Consider the following 20,920-nt stretch of genomic DNA (forward strand, 5'->3'; position numbering starts at 1 on the left):
ACGGTCGCGAACAAGACGCTCTTCGACGGCAGGTGACGGGTAGTTACACTTGTGTACCATGTTTCGAAGGGCCGTGAAGAAACTGTCCACAGTTTCACCTGGCTGTTGGATCCGCTTATGAAACCGAGAGCTCTCGTATACCTCGTTTACGGGGTGCACGAAGTAGCTTGTGAGCTCCTGGGTGACTTCCGCGTAGGACTTGTACGCTTCTTCGTCGGACATGAGTGAACTGAGGACGATGCGTGCACGGGGACCCATACAGTAGAGGAGAGTCCTAACCCTAGTCTCGTCCGGGGCTGTGTGCATGCTGGTGGCGAAGGCATAGTCCTCAAATTGCTTTAACCAGGGCAGCCACTCGCCGGCATCGTCGAACAAGAATGGAGCTGGACTCCGAAGACTGGCGGCAGCGAGAGCAGGAACTGGAGCGTTATCCATGTCGAGTGGCGGGAACCAGGCATCCCACTTCTGACACTATGTGGTGGGAGGGTTCGAGCCGAGGCGGCCGAGGAGGCAGGCTGAAGCCCGAGGGCCACGGAGTAAAGACACACGCTCCGAGTCCCCAGCAGAAATGCCCCTGTTTATTGGCGCTTGTCCGTGTCTTACGTGTCTTCTACGTTCCTGTCTTAACATTTGCGCCATCAATTGAAGTTCAGTGGCAGTACACCCTTTATATAGTACATCCTATAGAGGGCGCCTCATATTTGACTTGGCACTCGCGCCCTCTACAAACGGTACAGCGTTGCTATCAAGCGGCAAGTGGCCCTCTACGCAGGAAAGCGTATCCCCGGAGTCGGGGCTCTCCCGGTTTGGCGCGAAACCGGATCTGACGTTACCATAGGGAGGTACTCCCTGCCCCTAGACAGGTACTGTTGTAGCTAGGGAAAGATCCGACGATTCCTCGGCCTTGTCCCCAGCCTTTACTTGCCTATGTTCTACTCGGTACCCTCACCTGTACCTCACCGCAGTCGCCGGCTTTGAGTTATGCCTTCTTTGCGTGTGCAGGAGTCGCCTTCACTTGAAAACATCCGTCGAGACCTGCACATTTAGTTTTGGTGGTTTTGACGCTGTGCGAATGGCTGAGGCCGTCTCTGCGATGCACTCTCAGCGCGTAGACTGTCGTTTTGTACGTTGGTGGTAACGACGTTTGCAGTGCCAACGCGGACCCTCAAGAATAGGGGTACGTATTCTGAAATTGTGAGATGCTTGGCATCAGTCACTGAAGGTTGTATTTTCTTTACATTTTAGAAGTTAGTTCTGCAACTGCAGCACGATGTGGCCCCCGTGGTGTATACGTCTTCAAAGTGCTGCCACGTTGCTCCAGCTCTGAAGACGCCGATGCAGAGCGCCAGATCAAGAAAACGCGCTTGCTGAACCGCAAGCTGACGGCTACGCTGAAACGCCTGCCGTGTGTTCGAATCTTAAACGCCGAGGTAAGTTTACGCTGACATACTGGTGCGCGCCGCTGAGGGAAATGCCGTACCGTCGTGGTCGGCACGCAGCTTTTTTAAAGAACTTTCTAGCCGCGCTAGTTGCTCATTGCTTGCGGTAAAGTGGTGCGGTAGAGGTCTTGCGGGTTAAAGTACTGACATGCCGACCACGACGGTATGGCATATCCGTATTGCTGCACGGTAAACCTGCACTGCCAACAGACCCGATTAAAGCGGTATGTAGATGCGTACCGTCCGCACCGCATTCTAACGAATTTTAAAACTTAGTTGTAAGTGCTCCTAGCAATTTTCTCCCGTGTATATGCGTTCATCTGAAATACCTGACTTGTTATTGACAAGGCGTTCACACGATGTTGAGATACAGGGAAAATACCGAAATGAAGGTGACAATGCACAGTTAAGCAAATACAGTGAAAACGTGCACACCTTTTAGTGATCTTGCATGTGGCCATTATACACAGTGGAAAACAAGGCCTTGAAATTTATTTCTTTAAGACTGTGGGACAGTGAGGATGCTTTTCAGTATTTAGATTTAGCGGAGTGAGGCAACGTGGTGCCATTTTTAGTAGAGGCATTTGAGAATACATGGCTTGCATGTGCCGTCACATGAGCTGGCTCGTATGTTAGAGACAATGTTGATAAACCATTCCAATGTCCGTGGAATGGTTCATCAACAATGGCAGTGGTAGTGACACAAGCATCCTAGCCTTTCTCACCGAAGGCCACTAATAGAGTAAGACAGTGTTTTCAAGGCATGGGAAAAGAAATGTTTGACTGAAACATCAGTATGTGGTGATACCAAATTCAGAAAACCGCCAGTGTCTGCATCTTCTCAGTGACAACCAACTCACTATGACGTTGTTAGGTAACTTTTGTTACCCTTGAATAAATGAAAGCCCACAGGTCACTGCTATCTCGATCTGTTTCAGTGGACGAATGAAAACCTGTCGACGAAATGGGTTCATGTATGTGAGGTACCTTTTGAAAAGGCAACAATTAAAATTAACGTTTCAGAACCACTATAGGCCCCTTGTTCACAATAAAGAATGCGAAGAGGGTGATTATTTATGGCCTAGGTGCCAGTGGGTGCTGGTGTATATCCTGGGTAGGTCAACACATGTACAGCTAAAGTAAGTTGCACACATACCACATTTGAGATCAGATGTATAAAGATTTTCTTCATTGCGATTAGAGCAGTGGTGTCCAAATTAATCGCTTGGTTAGTAATGAATAATTATCCACCAGTGTTTGAGCATGTCTTGCCTTTCTCAAGGCACTTTTTATGGTGTTTTGTTGTTTGTTTGAACTTTTCGTTCCACTAATGTAGGATGTGTCACAGTTCACGCATTTTGTGGGTAACCTCCTGGAAACTATTTGTCGAAGGAGCACTTTGATTCTTTGGGAGGACAAACGGGAACAGCAAAAGTATGTGGGCATCCCATGGTGCAGGGAATAAGCGAGTCACTTGCAAGATTTTTTTACACTAATTGTGTGAGAATTTCCCAGATGCCAAAAAACTAGGTAACATGACAGCTCACACATGTTAAAGACCTCTTGGAGCAATAAAAGTTACCAGGGGTAATCTACAAAATTCCACGCATGAACTTTTATACGACTTATATCAGTGAGACTAGAAACCTCAAACGAAGTTCATCGTCAACAAACAGTGCAGCAGTGTACAATAGACAAAGAAGGGAACGGTTGTCTTTGTTCCTTTCTTTGTCTGTTGTCCACTCCTACACTTTTTGTTGAAGATGGATTAGCAACTAGCCCAATCTCAAAGCTTGCCTCAGATGAAGGATTCAACACCAATATTCACACTCGTTCGGAGCTTTGGCAATTTTAGAGCCCTGTAAAAGCCGTTTATTCATCAATAGAGAGCCATTGGGTGTTTCCCAATATGCCTTACAAGTTTGCCATTGAAAGTTCTGTCTACGTTAATGCAACAGCTTAAACATAATAATTCTAAGTTAGAAACACAGACAACTGGCTAGAACGTGCTATCATATCCTAGTGGAAATGGAAGGACCGTAAATTATAGTGATAGAATCTAGCACACTTTTTGCAGTTTCAACAGGATTTGCATTTTTAAAATGTGTTTCAATGTTGCAAAAACCGGTTTGTTGTGCAGCCTGGTGGACAGGCCTTCATACTGTGCAAAGGAGCCATTCGGATTGCTGTACAGTCTTCTGTTCTTTACATGCACCATAATTCTTGCTTGATATTACAATCTATATTATTAGGCATCCCCACTTTATTCTATGCTTTTTATAAGGCAAAAGGAGTGATTGCTGAGAGGCGGCTTTGCCATCACTGTGACTAAGGGAACTGGCAACCTGTGTCAAGCCGTGGTGCTTATGCGCAGTGCGTATACATGCTGAGTGCACAAACACGAACCACAGCAACAGGGGCTTTATAAGCACAATGTTGCTTTCTTATAGATAAGGCCTTGCTCGTTTGATGGCGTATTATTGCTATTGTGCTAAACTACCACTGTTTACAATGTGTTGTGTGTATGACTGAATTGGTGCGTAAAATTGTGATAAAAATTTCGAGCCATTCCATTTTGTGAAGGCAGGTTACCAGTGAAGCTGTCTAGCACATAACACAAAAATATGAACAAATGTATGAACTCGTTTCTTGTTATGATTGGTGGTAAATGTGATGAAAGGTACACACACACACACTTGTTGTCTTGATCGGTGGATCATTATTTTTTGGTCATGGTGATGACGACGGCCTTATTGTTGCTATGATGCGCAATGATCAACTTGGTTACAACCTTGCACATGTTCTTAGCCAGAGTCTTATCTATGCCTGTCTGGTGGTGAGAGGTGCGGTTTGTACAAATTGTGTCGCACAGGAAGCCAAAGCATTCTAACACAAATTGCACAACTACGGTGGTTTGTTTTTGTGTTTTATATTTTTTCAAATTAGAGGGTAAAAATTGGGTGCTATTTTTCAAGCTGATAATTTGAGAGAAATCACATTTTTCGTGGAACCATCATTGAACTGCATGTTTTTGGGGGGTTTAGTTTAGAAATGCTACATGAAATACATTTACACAAATTGATAAGTCAAAAGGACAGTAAAGAGCCTTGATAACATCTAGGAAAAGACACATTTAATTCACAAAAAGCTGATCACCGATTTTTTACGCGTCCTTGTTAACGTACATTGCCATTTGCATGTGCAGCATGTTGGTCTTCATTCGAGAGCTGTCTCACCTTTGGATGTTCAGAGGCATCCACTTCCACCTTGAGCACCGCACCGTGCAGCCAACGCTCCGCGGAGCGCCTCTCGCGGGCGGCTGGGGCACGCAAGCGCAGTGACAACTGTAGGTGGTGCCTTCGCCGCGTCGTCTGCTAAAGCGCAGCGGCTCCGCCCAATCGCGCTTGCTCTTCGATGAAGGTAACTTAATCTCATGGAAATCGAGAAGCGCAGCGACTGCGCCTCGTTCCGCACTGCTTTTTCTCCTACTGTTTTCTTTTTCTGCATGCGATCTTAAAAGTAATAAACCTTGGCCCGTGCATGAGTGAGATCGCCAAGCCGGGCTGGCACTCCCGCAACTAAGCTACTCAGATGCTTTGTGCCGTACAGTTAGAATATTCCCGCTACTCACACGGTTGTTTTCATCAGCTGAAAGTTTGGCGACACAAAGTCGACAATAAAAAAAATATAAGTTTGCGCTGTGAATTGAAGGCTCACGGAAAACTTTCTGCTTCGTGCTAAAGTTTTGAGCCAAGAAATATATAAAGCGATACGCGGTGCTTTGGGTCACCTAGCAATAAAAAGGGAGTCAAGCTTTATTCAGCGCCTGCTTACAGAAGTAATCATTTGTCAGCGGCGCTTCTTTGGTGAACTGATTGCGTGATATGAGTTCAGCTGAAAACTCTATTAGAATGCTTCTTCATTTTTCTGCATGAATGGTACGAATAAGCATGGTTGCACATGAGTAGCAAATTAGGGCGGCGTATTGGCGAGTTAAATTCGCTAGCGCATGAAGGCAGCAGTGCTGATAACACCTGAATGTAATGTAACTTCTCTGAAATTGGCAAATTGCTCACATCCTTTTGTTTTCAGGCGAGTAACAATCCAAACTTTCGCACATTTAAAGCTGTTATGTCAGACCTTACCATGCATTTATCGCCAATTTTGCGGCGCCTAGCTTTGAAGCTGATCAAAAACATTTGCGTGAGCAGCGGGAACATTCTGGCTACTGGGCTCAAAGGAGCTGAGTTGCTTAGTTGTAGGAGTTCAAGCGTGGCTGTGAAAGTTTACTCATGCACGGACCGAGGTTTATTGGTTGTGAGATCGCATCCAGAAATGAAAGAAAACACTAGCAGCAAAAGCTAGACGGAACAAGGTGCAGTCGCTTCGCTTCTTCTGAACCGTGCCGGATGCTGGATTTGCATGCGCATAGCAAGAGCGAAGTTAGCTTCACCGCAAAGCAAGTACAATTCGGCAGAGCTGCCGCGCTTTAGCAGACGACGCGGCGAAGGCTCCGCCTAGAGCTGTCACTGCGCATACGCGCTAGTTACCCAAGCAACCAAGAGAGGCGCTCCGCGGAGTGCTGGTCGCACGGTGCGGTGTTCAAGGTGGAAGTGGACGACTCTGTACCTCAGCTGAAAGAACCCTCTCAACATCACAGCTTTCATTAGCTATAGTCGGGCACAACTTTAGAAGGCAGCGGCACTTTCCCCTCAAAGGCGGATGCATACGAGCCTCCACCAATAGGCGCGCACTTCAGGTGACGTCATGAGCCGGACGGCCGGTGACCCCGCCGACGGAGAACATGCCTAACATGCCTAGCGGGACTATTTCTTTAGACGCGGAGGCAATTGGCTGCTGCGCTTCGGTCATCTGGGCGGGGCCTCTCCTGTCTTCTAAAGTTGTACCCCACTATAGGCACAGCAATGTCATTGCAGCATTTGCTGGCCTCGGGTAGTGAGCAGCAGAGTCATGCCAATATTCAGTGAGTTCAGCAGCTGGTTAGTGTGGATTGCTTCCAGCAAGTACTGGTTGCACTTGTGAAGTGAATTCATGTTTTTAGTCTCTAAAATGAAGGTAGGTCAGTTGCTATGAAATGACCTGTCTCAGCAGACAAGAGTCTCTTGCAATGGATTCAATACTGCTTGCAATTTCCATAACGTTAGGTGGTTTTCACCTTTGTTTGAGACGTTCCGTTTAACAGTGCAGTACCATTCTGTGGAGAGTTTTGTGCAAAACTCCACGCAGCATCTTTTCACTAATGTGGTGCTGCTGTTGGGTTACGTAGACAAAGCGGGTTTTACCAGTCATTGTTGAAAGCTCGCCGACCATCTGCGGATGATGGAGGATTTTAGCAAGTTTTGAAGGCGTCCGGACGGTTGCTTGCATCTGTGTGCGAGAGCAGACAATGCAGCACTGCATGTGTCACAACTTTGTGGGAGCACTTGTTCTAGCTTCCTACACGGTGATGTCGGTGTCCAACTTGTCGCCCAGAAACCGAAACCGAAAGTCGTTCATGCAAATAAGGCGATGTGAAATAGTTTCGAGAGAATACATGAATTTGGGAGTGTGTCTCATGCTTCCTAGATCAATAAGAAATGTTTGCAACAAAGAATGCACAAGCCACAAATTTGATGGCACCACCCCTTTAAGTGGTTGTGTGTGAACTTGACGTCAATTTGGACACTTTGGTGGCTTTGTAACTCCTATCTAACAAAAATAATGCAACATGTTTTTAGAGATTAAGTTAGAGCACGTGCTTGGCTTTAATTATGGGGAGTTTAAAGAAAATTGAAGATGGCCTTTTTTTTAAACTGAATTTCGAAGTATTTTATTTTTAGAGACGTTTCTTACCATATGCATTTATGGTTTGCGTCTGACACCATCCTCTGCAATCATACTTAGCACAATGGTTAACCTAATGCGTGGCAAATCTCTGGAAAATTTGGGAAATTTCGAGTATTATAGACGCGGAGTGAAAAAATCTGAAATTAGAGCATTATTGAGCAATGGGTGCCGTATTTGCAACTTCTTTTGCATAAGTTATGGGCAACAGAACTGCAACATAACATTTTATAAATGCACGTTACTCACAGTAAGCCAAGAAAAATTGACTCGCAGCTGCAATAATTTCTTTGTAGGATCTCGTCAAAATCGTATTTTCGGGAAATTCGCGAAAAGCAGTTCTGCTGAGTGAAGACTTCCGTCCAAATCTTTTTGACTTAGGCAAATTTTTTTTTTTCGCAAAACTAACATTGGTTTCGTGGCCCTAGGGACTCATACAGCAAAATATTTTTTTTTTCAGCGAAATTAAAGGGGTCCACAGACATGCACCGATGTTATCTGAATACACTCTATCTGCTACAAAGTAGTAATCTTCATGTTTGCTCATGGAATCTTTATGAAATCGGAAAAATGTGGAACTAGCTGTACATTTGGTAATTTGCCCTACCTGCACGCTGTGGCACATAGGCTATACGTAGGCGCCCCACTGATGCTTTTTTTAGTGTGAGCAATGGGGCCATAGTGGTCCCGAAGCATCAATTTTATGTACTTTTAAAAAATTTGAGGCGCGTTCTAATATGTTAATCTGGTACCTTCCCCATATGACAAGTTTTTATCAGACTTTTGACTATGTAGTGAAGTGTACATCACAGGCTTGCTGTGTCAAAATTCTTCTATTATCCGCACCAGGCTCTTCTCTAACACTGCTGTCTTTCACATATGAACATTGGATGCTTGCACGTGTTCTCCATGTATGGCAGGCTGAAATATTCATATTTATTTTCGTTGGCTGCTGCTTCCTTGCGTTAGTGTCAAAGCAGTTGGGGCATTATACAAATGTGCAGGCAACCATTAATTGAATCTGAAATGCATGTGCCGTATTTAATCGAATCTAAGCTGATGTTTTTTTATAAAAAACAATGTGCGAAAGTGGGGGGTTGGCTTAGATTCGAGTACCATGATTAAGATTTTTTTTTTTCTGGCCTTGCGAATTTCGAGTGTCGGCCTACAATCGAGAGCGGCCTAGATTCGAGTAAGTACGGTACATATTCTAGTACTGTCACTATAGCTTCAGTGGTGGTTGGTCAGCTTTCAGTAGTGATTCATCGTAATGGTGGATGCAGGGTGTCGGAACGAAATGTTTTTCGTTTCGGTTTTAGTTTCGTTCCACCGAAAAAAGTTCCGTTTCTGTTCCGGAACTAAAAAAATAATGTTTTGTAACGGTTCTTATTTTTATGCAAAAATTTGAAGGTAAAGTAACGATAAAAACATAGGATTTGTGGTGAACTGCGCTCCTCTTAAGAACGTGGGACGGGTAAAACACGTTCTTCCCGCATTCTTCAGAGGAGCGCAAGTAACTGTACGACGAATTGCTACAGACTAGCGCGAGCTCTTTGGGGTGTCGTGGCTGTGGCTGGCCCAGAAACCTGTCAGGGAGGAGACCAAGACAAACCAGCAACCATCTTTACTCCGCCGAGTCTCGGCCACAACTGCGAGCTGCGAGCGTGCCATCGTTCGTTTTCTTCTACGGACGACGCGCTTGCAGCCGCCGCTTTTATACTTGTCTATACGCTTCTATACACTTATAGCAAGGAAGAACCAGAGGTCAGCAACAGGAAAGAGCAGGCAACCACAAACGGTGGCAGCAAGGCGGCTGCCACGACGACTGCTAACCCGAAAATGGATGCGGAGCCCCCAGTTGCCACGGACAACACCGGGACCTTGGTTACGTGGTGGACGAACTGTGCCGACGTGTGGTCGTGCATGCCACGTGCTGTCCGCTGTGGCCAAGGATAGCGGCTACTGCGCCCTCCTCCCCAGTTTCACCGGAGGGGAGGGGGCAGTATAGAAGCGGTGGCTGCGAGCGTGCTGGCCGTAGAAGAAGAGAATGATGAGCGATGGTGCGCTCGCAGCTCGCACTCAGCAGCCACTGGCAGCGGGCAGTTGCGGCCGAGGCTCGGCAGAGTAAAGATGGTTGCTGGTCTGTCTTGGTCTCGTCCCTGAGGGGCTTCTGGGCCAGCCACACAAAACCCCAAAACTAGCACCCTTCCAAGTTACTGTATTTAAATTTCTCAAAAGTGAATTACGAATTTTCTGAGCAGGTTCTATGTTTTGTGTCAAGGGAGTGAGCATTTTCTCAGAAGCAGCCCGTCATCGAGGGTGCAAGACCGCTGTTCTGATAAAACAAACTTCAGCACCGAGAATGCCCTCTCCACACTAGTGTGACTGGCACACGAAAGTCCACTTGCATTAATATAAACAGCTCTGGTTGCCACTCTTTTCATTTTTCATAAAATTTGAACATCTTTACTTTGGAATTCTTGCATGAGATAAGCGCTAACACTATACCCTGACATATGTATTATTGCTCACGTTGCATGACCTCGGTTGTTCCAGGTCACCAAGTTTTCCCGGGAACTGAAAACTGATAAAAAATATTTCGGTTTCACTCTGGAACGAAATAATAGATAACGTTTGTTATTTTCGTTCTGGCCAAAAATATCTTTGTTTTTGTTTTTGGTTTTAGTTCCGTTCCGACACACGGGGTGGATGGCTATGTAATTTCAAGCTGTGATATTGGTGCAAGCCACATATACCGGGGCAGTGCAAACATTCAAAGGAACGTGTATTGATTTCAAAAGTTCCGGCTGAGCCCCTTCTAGCAGTGAAAAATTTTCACATTGCAGCATACTAGCAACACGTTATGTTGCCAAATTTTTCCATTATCTTATGAAACTGTAGGCTGTGGTCCCATGTTGTTCACTTCCCTTTCTTTTTGTTTAGTAACTTCAGTTGATCTGCAAGTTCTTTCTTGTCTCAATGCATCACATTTTTCCTAATTGCACTAATTTTTTTTGTTCCTACAGCATCGGTTTCTCAATTCCTCGAAAGAGCCACGACGTGCGTTCTTAGCAATTGATGGGTACCATGTGCACAGAGGCCAAGGGATCGATCAGCTGGCCAAAATCATCGTCAGTTCTCTTGCCCGTGACTTCGGACCTGGAGTGAAGTTACATGCACACAGCGAGCTGGGTATCTGCTACAGGCTGCTGAAGTGCAGCCACTGCAACACAAAAGGCCACGAAGTCCTGCGAGTGCAGCAAATTCCTTCGCCTACCTTCCCAACATGAACCAAGACTGCTTTAGATCTTATGTGTAAAGCAGCACACAAAAACAAGACATGAAAGGAGGAATACAATTGAACAGGCCAACCACTGCACTTGCAATTAGCTTATTTTGAAGGGAAAAAAAGGAGGGGGTAATACACATGCACAAGTGCACAACATTCACATTTTTTTTAAGCACCGTTATGAGCAAAAGTCATTGTTGCATGTGGTGCACTTGTGGATATGTACTATATACATATTTTTTAAAAGAATAAACTAGTGGCAAGTGCAACAGTTGTCCTGTTGAATCATATTAATCCTCTTGTGTCTTTTTTTCTGTGCGCTGCTTTACATGTTCAGATGCTCTGTCACCAATTCACCCGACTTTCAACCTTACTGAAACTTGGCAAATGCTGCCTGCCATGAAACGGCCCTTTTCAGGGCCACCCATGTGTTGTCCGGCTGGTTGCGAATGCTCCCAACTGTTACCCAGATAGCCTCCTTGAAACTTGAGAGGAGTTGTGCGGCGCATGTTGACTCTGCTGGCTGTATATTACTTTTGTATAATTAAGATTGTGCCACAGGGTCTTTCAATTGAAAGTAATACATATAGCACGACCTTGCATTAATTATCTTTCATAAATGCTAATCACTACTCGAACAAATCGAGAACGTTTCTGTATTGCAGCAAATAAATGTAGAAATTGCATATGTCATCACACCTTTATTGCCCAAAAAATTGCATTTATTGCACATTCATCAAGCAAGTGACCTATGCAGGACACTATCTCTGCAAGCTCAGATGTGCACGCGCAGGCCTTGCATTTATGGCTTTGCTATCTCGGCAGCCCTCTGTTCTATTGCTACCTGTGAATGTGCCAAGCAGATTGGTCTGAACGGCATCACAAGTAGCTAAACACATTTTAGAGCGCAATGAACCGGGCTAGTTTGTACTACTTCATTATGTCACAGTGCGAGGAAAGAAGCCAAGGCACACAGTGCTGTGTCCCAGCTTTTTCCTCGTTCTGGGAGCACAGGAACAATGAACATTTGAGAACATTCACTTGGAGCTCCTACCATCACATTTGGCTACATGCTCCAAGCCCAGCTCGTCCAGACATGATTCAAGGCATCACAGTTGTGTTCGCATACATCATCTGTGTAGAGAACAAGTTATTTTGAATTGAAAAATGGCCATCCACCTGTTTTGTACAAGGCTACCAGGAAATCCATACTGATTTCTCAGAAAGGAAGACAAAAAATTCGTACTGTTCCTGGGCTCAAGCCTGGAACCAACACCTTTCCAGGGCTGTTTCTCTACAACTGAGATAGCCAGTAGGCTAGCAATGGGCAGTGTAAGGGCCAATTAGTTGAAAAGTCAAAGCACACAGAATGTGGCAAATGGGTCCTGTGGAAACGTGCAGCAGCTTTTAGCAGAAGATTCTGCGTTAATATCTATTTATGAAAATCAAACTTGAAAGAAAAAACATTACTTGCAGCTGGTTATAAGCTACTTATACCTACTGTGCTTTCCACAGAACTCATTTGTCATATTCAGTGTCCATGCGCTTCAAACTGAATTTGCCCTCGCACTTTGATTACTAGCATACTGGTTAGCTTAAATGGTAGAGCGACCACCCCGAAAAAAAGTCGTTCTCGAGTTCAAACTGTGGACCATGTCAAATTTTTCGCCAACTAAAATGCTGTTCTTTATGAGAAATCCATATGAATTTTCTCGTAGCTTTGTGCAACAAATGGGAGTGGATGGCCATTTTTACATTCATAACCCTTTCTATGTTGTGCAAAACTCCGCTGTTATAAACGAGTCATTTTCTAGCAGCCAACAGCACATCATAGTGTTTGTAGATCTGGAGTGCTTCCCAATACGGACCACTGAGAATGGCACAGTTGCATTGTGGGGCAAAAGTATATGGACAGTTTGTGCCACTGAGCAAGCTTATGTTATGAGGCCCAGCAGCACATAGTGCTGGCATTGTTGACATAGTTCCTTGAAAGGCAGTGGGGGTTAACATAGGCTGAAGTTGAGGCATCTCCGTTGTAGTGCAGACAAAACGGGTGCGGATAGTTCGTTCATGCTACTGAGAGAAAGTAACGGAAGACATGGCAGCAACACACAATGCCGTTTATGAGTTTGCAAGGCAGGCCAACTGCACCAAGGCGGATGAACTGCAAACAAGAGAGCCACATGGTGTTTCTAAGTGTCAGGCTGTACGTCACGAAAATTTAGCTCAAGAAAGTGAGCCCATAGTGTGCACTATAGGTGACCGCATCTGTTTGTATATAACATGGCAAATAAGCTGATTGGTACAAACTGAGTGAGAAGAGTTTAGCAAGAGTTTCATGCCACGTCTTGAATGTGCTTGAAAAAGTGCGTGAGCCAACATGTTAATAGGCTGCTATCGAACAATGTATCTAGTTTTTCTTTTCTAGTAAGACCTGTATATCCGAAAGTTGGCCTCCCAGACAAATATGTATTATGGGTGTCATACTGTCAATTTTGATCACGATGGGACCTGACTGGGTAGAATTTCTCTACTGTGATTATTTACTGTATGCAAGTTGCAGAAACGAGTCAATCACTGTTGAGAAATTTGACCCTGATTGGGCTTAATTGTGATCAGCAGTGCACCATGTGACAACGGTATGATCAGAGTTAGTTTCTAAGTATGGTCTACATCCAAGCCGTGGATGGATCAACCTGTAAACCTAAAGCGGCGGCACTTACGACTGCAGTTTCCCAAAGTCGTACTCTGTCTTGCTGCAGCTTTTAGCACACCATTCTTTCTATAACTGTTTGAGACGCTTTGTATACAACTGTCTACATCACATGTTTTTGCTAGTCGTGTTGACTAGTGGCTAAGAAAGAACAAGATACATTTAAGAGTGGATAAATTGAACCTCCTGTGTAATAGATCTGTTTTCAACTTCATTTTGCAGTGTACTGTTAAATATAGTCAATTAGCAGAAGGCACTACCATGTTTGATGTTCCGCTTTTTCCAAGTCACCTAAAAAGTATAATTTATCTTTGCTCGAAATGATCATAACCAAAAAAAGAAAAATTAGTACTGTATTTCTAGCCTGAGATTTCATTCTATTTTTGCAAAAAGCAGAACATGAATGACTTCAGGTTCAATGCAATTGCAGTTTAATCAAGATTAGTTACTATAAAGCACATACATGACAATATTTTTGTTGCAACGTCGAGTCCCTTGAGATAATGTGCAACTCTGACGAATTACAGGCAGTTCTTCATAGATCGCGTCTGAAAGGGTTTAATGTAGTCGAATGAAAGCTCGCACTTGAATCGAAAGTTCAACCCGACTTGCAGCTCAGTTGTAGCAAGTTCTACTGTGCGTTTAGTTCTGATTTTTTTCTTGCACGAATTTATACAGAACACACCCTCAATTGGTGCGCTGCTGGCAGGCACTGATTAGTTACTGCATATGCTACCTTTAGGTAGCGTAGTCAGTAACTCTAGCACTGATAAGAAGAAATCAGCGTCTTTAGGTCAAGGGTGCTTGAACTCTTCCAAAAACACCCCCTTTCGTGAAAATGAGCAAGTGTAGCGCAAGAATCTTCAAAAGCTTTACGTTGCGAGGGGTGCTGGACGTGAACAATTCTGTCTTATCAATAATGCAATGTCCTGATGCACTGACAGCGCAGAGGTCATCAAAAGCAAGCTATCGCTTCCATTATAGCACTAAAAGCGCCTTCAAAGCAAAGCTGTCAAATTGAAATCACGGTTTACATGTATGTACAAAAAAAAAGAGGGGGTGGGGGGCTGGGCAGTCATCGACGCCCATTAGCAAAGCAATATTTGTTCGCGGCAATACCTAGTACATCTGAATTTGCTGCACAGCTTTAGCTTATATTTTGTGTGGTACCCGCGCGTTCATGCACGTTCACGATCGTGTCCAGATCATCGGAAATGAATTTTCAGAGCTCGACTGGCTCGATACCACATCTAGCGCAAGTTAACGATCAAAGAGCTCGATACCTATCGAAAGCGCAGAGCATGACACTCATACAAAGCACAATGTTGAATTGGAAGTTGCATCGGAACGTGTATCTTACCAATGACCTCACCTGCTGTGGTGGGCGAGCGGAGTCGAGTACGAATATCCACGGGTGAAAAAGGCACCACACCTTCACGTGTGAGAAAACATACCCTAAACTCGATAGCGAGCGTTAATGTTAACATTACCACGTACAAGAAACTAGCGAAAGAACAATTTACATCGCGCAAACGCTGCAAATTGCAAATAAACAATCCGCCATTGCAGACGATGTCGATGTTGATCGAGCTCTCCTCTGTAATAAAGGATTCGTGCCGTAGCCAGAAAACGTGTGCAAATACCGCTGCAATAACAATAATAATAATAATAATAATAATAATAATAATAATAATAATAATAATAACAACAATAATAATCTAAGCATTCATAAAGAAAGAAACAGATCTAAATCGATTCTGACTCTGTCCTCGTGGCTTGAAAGGAAACTGCATTGCATTACTGTAATGAATGTAGTGCAGGAACCGCATGCACAAGTATGCATTATCAACACAGGAAGACACAACCAGGTTAAGCTTTGACAATAAGGCTTTATTAAAATGCTGGTTTGGTTCCTCCATAGCTTTGGGAAATCAATGTCATTTAACACCTCTACAATCAGTAATACAATATCTGAAATGAGAAATCATAAGTGAGAAATGGGCAGGTCAGCACGTTCACCAATCGAACACTTTGCATTCCAGTCAATTATTAATTACAGCAGCAGTTGTGTCAGATAGAGCAGATGAGACATATGAGTGACTTAAATTTTATATTTAGTGGAAACCTCGGTCCAGTGCCAACATCAACACATAGTACTTTTCATATTTGTTGAGGCATGTGGTCATCATTGGCAATAATAATAATAATAATTTCTGGGGTTTTACGTGCCAAAACCATGAGGTAGGTAAAGGCACGCTGTAGTCGAGGGCTCCGGAAATTTTGACCATCTGGTGTTCTTTAACGTGCACTGCCATCGTACGTACCCGGGCTTCTACCATTTCGCCTCCATCGAAATGTGACCGCCGCGGCCGAGATCGATCCATGACTTTTGGCTCGGCACTGTTGTGGCCGCCTCCAGCTTTGCAATGCTTTGCACTATGTGCAATGCCCGACTCGTTTCAGTTACTGTTTCAGGTGGGCTCTCATAGTCGTCATTGTCAGTGCTTGACAATGTGTTAGCAATGACCACACAGTGAATGTGCTTGCACACTTTGAAGTGTATCTGGTGCGCACACACTGCACATTCATTGCATCTCAAGGGACAGCAAGCAGCATCCCCGACTTTTGTCACTGTATAAAGAGTGCCCTTTAGTAGACTGAGATGGCACAGTCTACGTGCCGTCTTCGTTTAATTTGGCACAACCTGCCATTTCAGTGCCAGATCTGTGGTACCTTTCAACTGCACTCAACTTCTTGCCCTTTGATCATCTGGATTGCCCTCTTCATCAAAAAATGATATGTCAAGTCCATGAGTGCAGAAATTAGTTTATCAACACGCTTATTCTTTCCTTCCAGCATGCTGTGCTTCATCGTCCTGTGCATGCTCTCAAGGTGCATGTTGGTGTTGATACCTGCCCTCGTCCTAAAGCAGTAGGCCCGCTCTTGAGGTCTAACTGCATAGTTGTCCTTGAAGTACTTCAGAAAATCCCTCAGTTTTTCTTCCTCAGTGTCAAGGAATGATTGAAGATACTTTTCAAATTCTTGCTGGTCAAGGAACTCTAAAAGGAGTCGCACGTTGTGGTACATGTCTGGCCTCAGTTGTTTTTCTACAAACTCATGTATCTTCTTCTGCCAATTCCTATCCACATGCCAGGTGCAGAGAAGTTTCAGCTGAGGGACACCCATAACTGACGACCATGCCTTGTAAAATTGTGAGGCGTCATCAGACATAAATGTCTTAGCAGCCACTTTTTCGTTGATGGCACACTCAAGAGACCTGAAAAAGCTGCCAAGTTTTCCTCATTCATCCTGTTGCAGATGAAATAGGCTATAGGTATACCTTATCCCACTTCATCTAGCACTAGAAGAGTGGTCAGCTCAAACTGTTACCCTGTAGTTCCATGTGTTGAGTCAAGACACACAGTGCCCGTGCCCAATTCTTCTAACAGCTCTTTTTGTGGCTCTGTCATCAAAGCAAGGGCAAAATCTGTTGCACCAAAAGTACCAGTTGGGTCCACTGCACCTTGTGCCTTATACAGACAGACAAGTGTTTCACCTTTGTCTTACATTGCTTTCACCCACATATCTACACTGACAGCATCATTGGTGTGACACTGTTCAGGAGCAGCAATGTGAAACTACCGTTTGATGTTATGCAGAGTTATGCGTTCTGCCAAATGTGCTGGCCTCAGCTTACATGCCCCCAACAGACTGTTCTTATATTATTCAATATGGTTTTCATGGGCACACCACGCTCCAGGTCCTCTGCTACGTTGGTTAACCCCGTTGGCCTTTTCTTTGTCACTCATCCTCAAGTGCTGAATTTCTGCTTTATGGCCATAATGCTTTCTTTGGTACCTTACATTTATGGTGATATCTTCAGGTGCCGGGCTCTGAGTGTTCTCCTTCTTCGTCACAGTAATAAATGAAAGACATATCTTACCGGACTTGCAGGTACCCTGACTTTTTTCTCGACGATTACCATGACCTTCCTTTGGCCTAGCCACTCCTGATCTATTAGAGTAGTAGTGGCTCCTCGTTTCCCCACTGGCCAGCTTTTTGGGAGCCGTGTGAAGAACAAACCAACAGTTCGCCTCTTCCTGAGCTTTCCATTCACTGAATTCTGTAATACAAATACAACATAGTATCAGAGAGAGACATTAAACCAACGAAAATAGTTCAAAGGCCTTAGACATAGATTACAGGGGCGTAGCCAGGGGGGGGGGTTCAACCCCCCCCCCCCGACATTTTTTCAATTTTGCTTGCGTATATAGGCACGCACACATACAAACGCACGCACGAACATACATAAAGTATGGTTGAACCCCCCCCGAAAAAAATTTCTGGCTACGCCCCTGATAGATTAATGTCAAATGTTTTATTTTGCTCCCTCACTCTCTCTGCTTCACAAAATAAATTAAGTCCTTCAGTTACCCTTCATCTCATTCAGTGCACTGATATTCTTTCTGAAAAACTTCTGAAGCATAAGTTTTTGACCGAGCTTACGAATGTGCTATCAACGGCAAAAACGACTGGGTGATAAATGTGACATGAGATGAACATGGGTTTTAACAAAAATGGGTCATACAAATGAAGAAACAAAGTATACGGCTTAACAGCGGAGGTCATCAAAAGGTATTAAAAAAAGCCTTTAAAAGGTTAAAACTTAAAAAGTAAGAACAATAAAAGTCAACAGGTTTTGCAAAAACACAATATCTTTCTTCGAGAGCACACGTTTTCCAGAGTTGTGTGTGACCTTGCGGAGACCTTGTTGCACAGACTCAAGAAAACCAGTGATGTGCCTCCAAACAACAAAGATGGGACAAAAACTGCTGTTATCCCATACGTGCACCAAGTGTCACATAGGATTAAGAAGGCTGCAGGGTGCGCAGGAGTCAGTGTAGTGTTTACCGCCCACAACAAACTTTGGAGGCCTGTGCAAGCGTGTAAACGTGAACAGTGAAAGGCCTGACATGCTGCAAGAAGCACACCACGCGGTTTTTGTCTTGTAAATGCGGCATCGTGTGTAAGATTCCGCTCTCTTGTGGATGTGTTTACATTGGCCAAACTGGCCAATGTATTAACGATCGCTTGCGTGAACACGCCAACAATTTAAAAGTCTGACGGCAACATGGCCTTACACTGTGCAGCTTGCGGTTGTACCCCCTTTCTTGACCAGGCTGTCATAGCTCGAGAAATATATGATGCATCATGTGCAGAACAGCTCGGACCCAGCTGTGTCAGCATGCCCTCTGTGTCACTCACGAAGAAAGAGTGCGTTTTTGCAAAACTTTTATTGTTGTTCTCACTTTTTAAGTGTTAACCTTTTCAAGGCCATTTTTAATACCTTTTTACAGCCTCCTTTGTTCAGCCGCATCATTGTTTCTTCATTTGGATGATCCGCTTTTTGTTAAAACCCATGTTCATCTCATGTCTCATTTATCACACAGCCGTTTTTGCCGTTGATAACGCATTCATGAGCTCGGTCAAAAACTTCTGTATGGTATCAAAGGTTTTTTCGCTTTGTCGCCCTGTTTCCATGGGCACGTTACCGCCTGTAATCTTTAGCGATAAAAAAAAAAAGCGTAAGGAAGAAAAAAAATTAAATTTTTTTTTTGATAGTCTTGTTCTGAAGCACTCGATGTTACCACGTGATGAGTGTAGCGCATTAAATGTTAGTTGGAAGTAGCGCTCTATGTGTCGTTTTCACTGTCCCTGTCTTGTGCGCTCACCTGTTTCAACACATCATGTATCCACCGGACATATTTGCTCTGCTTTGTTTTTAGAGGGAAAACAAAAAAGCGACGCAAGCGGCAGTACTTTCAGTGTGATCGAGCAAATTGTGAAAATTAGTGCCTCTGTGCATACTTGTTTTCTTTTTTTTTTTCTACGCGACAAGCACATGCGAATTATAACTAGCTGGCACAGTGAATGCACGTGGAAGCGGTCATATGCTGTACAGCCTCACCACAAAAGATGATAAAAATGCACTGACACTGTCTTTTCCAAAACAGGATGGGTACTGACCTTTATCTTTGTGGAACGCCTGCTGCACGTAGTCGGCGGCGAATTTGTGCGCTGCGATGTGGTGCTCCACATATTTTTCCAGTGAAGACAGGCCAACGCCACAAACGTCGCATTTCATGGGAGTATTGACTTTTGCGGCTACTTGACGACACCGACGACACTTCGTTACACGTGCGCGGAGACAGCGCCGGCGGAGGTGAAGATAATTAGGGACGAAATTCATGAAGCACGTGACATACTAGGCACTCCGTGGCGACACGGGGAAAAGTCAAAACCAACTTAAGGAAAAAAAGTCTTCAAGTGACGTCACACGTGAGTGACGTAGCAGTGACGTCATCTATTGTTCGCGAGAGAGCCCTTACTCCGGCGAAACGCATGTCTACGCAGGGTCAGAAAGCAACGCTGCAGCAGGGCACAATTTCGATGTGTCGGAAAAGTGCGTGAGGGGATGGAGAAAACAAAGGACCAAGATTTTTGCGTGTGCTGCTACACGCCGTTCCTTTCACAGACCGAAGTCTGGATACCCTGCCGTTGAGGAGGCGGTTCGGGATTGGGTTCGCGACCAGAGAAGCAAGAGCCTGAGTGTGTGCTACGATGATACTGAAGCAAAAGCACGTACTGTCGCGAAGGGTATGTGCATCCCACAAACCGAGTTTCCAAGAAATGGGTCACGAACTTCATGAAACCGACAGGGAAGCTGAAGCGGAGGTCTTTGAGTGAAGTGGTGCAATGGGTCAAGATGCCGGGTATGGACTGCCAACCGACATGGTCTGCGCGGCATTTTCCACGTGCGGCATCTCAGTACCACCAGCACCCCTTCCAACAGCGAGCAGCGGCAGTGGCTCACACGATGGCAGTGACAGTGACTGCGTCCTTCTCTCAAGCGACGACGAGTCGTAAGCAATGTTTCACGAGCAAATAAATGCTTCTTTGCATCACTCCCTCTTCTGAAAAACTCATTGGTGAGCTATGGCCGCAGCGTGAGGCTGTGTCCGGAGTCAACTTTTTTCCTGCCTAGAAGGGGTTGCAAGTTGGGGGGTTGACTTGTAATTGGCAATATACGGTATGCAATACAGAATGGTAGAAAAGTAAAACAACAACCAGGCGTCACACCATGCGAATTCTGCAACCAGGAGTCTCACAATGCAAACTGCACGAGTGGGTTGTTGAATGCTTCCAACCCATTACAATGGGCTATGCCATAATTCTTCATTGTCATCAGATGGGTAGCACGTTCCTCCGCAGAATGACGAAAAATGGCATAGTGGCTGCTTCCTGACTTCACAAATATTATGATGATTTATAGCATCGTGGGTTCCTCGAAAGTGCACGTGTATTGGTTGCCAAGGAAGCCCATAAGGGCCCCATGATCCATTTCCTCGGGGTCTCAAGAAAGTTCTTTCCCCTCTCTCTCTTTCTCACGTTAACATATGTTATATAGCGTGGTGGGAGAGTGAGATAGCAACTGGGCGTCACACAATGTGATTTACGTAACTAGCGGGTAGTTTAAAGCTTTCAACCCATTACAAAGGGCTCTGCCATAATTCATCGTCATCAGCCGTCACATCCAGAAAATACACATAATGCCTTACAGATGTGCAGCTGGTA

General features: G+C 44.6%; 1 protein-coding gene and 2 long non-coding RNA genes across 6 annotated transcripts in view; 1 reads left to right on the forward strand and 2 right to left on the reverse strand.

The window, feature by feature from the left end:
- LOC119402446 (tubulin--tyrosine ligase-like protein 12) overlaps positions 1-20,920 on the reverse strand; it is a 301,835-nt gene that overhangs the window by 137,886 nt on the left and 143,029 nt on the right. The window lies entirely within an intron of this gene.
- LOC125759628 (uncharacterized) lies at positions 926-11,258 on the forward strand. The gene is made up of 3 exons (XR_007417258.1): positions 926-1,177; positions 1,246-1,430; positions 10,310-11,258. It is a non-coding gene; the product is annotated as an uncharacterized LOC125759628 (long non-coding RNA).
- On the reverse strand, positions 11,744-19,512 carry LOC125759630 (uncharacterized). 2 transcript variants are annotated; one of them, XR_007417261.1, is made up of 3 exons: positions 19,313-19,512; positions 14,658-17,408; positions 11,744-12,736 (listed from the first exon to the last, which is right to left on the reverse strand). It is a non-coding gene; the product is annotated as an uncharacterized LOC125759630 (long non-coding RNA). The 2 variants fall into 2 exon arrangements; XR_007417260.1 differs by having other exon boundaries at positions 14,646-17,408.

The sequence above is a fragment of the Rhipicephalus sanguineus genome, chromosome 8 (genome assembly GCF_013339695.2).
Source record: "Rhipicephalus sanguineus isolate Rsan-2018 chromosome 8, BIME_Rsan_1.4, whole genome shotgun sequence".
NCBI lineage: Eukaryota > Metazoa > Arthropoda > Arachnida > Ixodida > Ixodidae > Rhipicephalus > Rhipicephalus sanguineus.